Below are 2,500 nucleotides of genomic sequence, written 5' to 3'. Positions count from 1 at the left end.
AAACTAGGTACGTACACGTAGATTGTATCAACATGGACATCCATGATTGCGTACGCCCGGGCTGCGCCCTCCGTGTTGTACTTTCCCTGATTGGTACACAATTTTGGTGCAAGTGTACCAACATCGACATCTATGAACGCGTACGCTCGAGCTGCACCCTCCGTCTTGTACTTTCCCTGATCGGTACACAGTTTTGGTGCACGGCTATCCCGAAAGGCAACTTGTACCAACATCGACATCCATGAACGCGTACGTAGCGTACTTTCCCTGATCGGTACACAATGTTGGTGCACGGCATAGGAAATGGGCTTAAAATGGTCAAACTCAATCCATTTCCACTAAAGATAGTCAATAACAGCTGTGCCGATGAAGTAGGGCACGATGCAAGTCAATGTTATTTAATGAATTACATGTTCACCATACATTTCAGTACAAAATTGCTCGGTCAGACCTACAAAGTGCTATATCTCGAATACTAAACGTCGCAGATGGGTGTCGTAGAACAATTTTAAGTTCGTCTAACGATTCTACATCCGATTCTGGATAGTGGTTTTTCGACCACTTTTCAACATTTTGTGACACCCCGAACCTAGGGGCAGCTCCCTAGCTTTTTTCAAAAATGTGCACCGAACGGGCCAGAGAGCTCGAGTAGTCGAAAAATTTTTTTTTGCTAAAACCCCTCAAAACGTGTCAGGAACGCACCCTAGATGATGAAAAGTGAAACCAGAATGTCAATCGACAACATGCCCGGGGGTACAAATTTGCTCTACGCGTCCCTAGGTAGGGTACTTTTTCATACAAACATCAAAGTGTACGGTGCACAAAGTGCGCGGAACAAAAATTGCTCGGTCAGACCTACAAAGTGCTATATCTCGAATACTAAACGTCGCAGATGGGTGTCGTAGAACAATTTTAAGTTCGTCTAACGATTCTACATCCGATTCTGGATAGTGGTTTTTCGACCACTTTTCAACATTTTGTGACACCCCGAACCTAGGGGCAGCTCCCTAGCTTTTTTCAAAAATGTGCACCGAACGGGCCAGAGAGCTCGAGTAGTCGAAAATTTTTTTTTTTGCTAAAACCCCTCAAAACGTGTCAGGAACGCACCCTAGATGATGACAAGTGCAACCAGAATGTCAATCGACAACATGCCCGGGGGTACAAATTTGCTCTACGCGTCCCTAGGTAGGGTACTTTTTCATACAAACATCAAAGTGTACGGTGCACACAGTGCGCGGAACAAAAATTGCTCGGTCAGACCTAGGACGGGCCATATCTCGAATACTAAACGTCGCAGATGGGTGTCGTAGAACAATTTTAAGTTCGTCTAACGATTCTACATCCGATTCTGGATAGTGGTTTTTCGACCACTTTTCAACATTTTGTGACACCCCGAACCTAGGGGCAGCTCCCTAGCTTTTTTCAAAAATGTGCACCGAACGGGCCAGAGAGCTCGAGTAGGCGAAAATTTTTTTTTTGCTAAAACCCCTCAAAACGTGTCAGGAACGCACCCTAGATGATGAAAAGTGCAACCAGAACGTCAATCGACAACATGCCCGGGGGTACAAATTTGCTCTACGCGTCCCTAGGTAGGGTACTTTTTCATACAAACATCAAAGTGTACGGTGCACAAAGTGCGCGGAACAAAAATTGCTCGGTCAGACCTAGGACGGGCCATATCTCGAATACTAAACGTCGCAGATGGGTGTCGTAGAACAATTTTAAGTTCGTCTAACGATTCTACATCCGATTCTGGATAGTGGTTTTTCGACCACTTTTCAACATTTTGTGACACCCCGAACCTAGGGGCAGCTCCCTAGCTTTTTTCAAAAATGTGCACCGAACGGGCCAGAGAGCTCGAGTAGTCGAAAAATTTTTTTTTGCTAAAACCCCTAAAAACGTGTCAGGAACGCACCCTAGATGATGAAAAGTGCAACCAGAATGTCAATCGACAACATTCCCGGGGGTACAAATTTGCTCTACGCGTCCCTAGGTAGGGTACTTTTTCATACAAACATCAAAGTGTACGGTGCACACAGTGCGCGGAACAAAAATTGCTCGGTCAGACCTAGGACGGGCCATATCTCGAATACTAAACGTCGCAGATGGGTGTCGTAGAACAATTTTAAGTTCGTCTAACGATTCTACATCCGATTCTGGATAGTGGTTTTTCGACCACTTTTCAACATTTTGTGACACCCCGAACCTAGGGGCAGCTCCCTAGCTTTTTTCAAAAATGTGCACCGAACGGGCCAGAGAGCTCGAGTAGTCGAAAATTTTTTTTTTGCTAAAACCCCTCAAAACGTGTCAGGAACGCACCCTAGATGATGAAAAGTGCAACCAGAACGTCAATCGACAACATGCCCGGGGGTACAAATTTGCTCTACGCGTCCCTAGGTAGGGTACTTTTTCATACAAACATCAAAGTGTACGGTGCACAAAGTGCGCGGAACAAAAATTGCTCGGTCAGACCTAGGACGGGCCATATCTCGAATACTAA

Source organism: Anopheles coluzzii, assembly GCF_943734685.1.
Source record: "Anopheles coluzzii chromosome X unlocalized genomic scaffold, AcolN3 X_unloc_7, whole genome shotgun sequence".
Classification (NCBI taxonomy): domain Eukaryota; kingdom Metazoa; phylum Arthropoda; class Insecta; order Diptera; family Culicidae; genus Anopheles; species Anopheles coluzzii.
Note: the sequence above shows the minus strand (reverse complement) of the source record.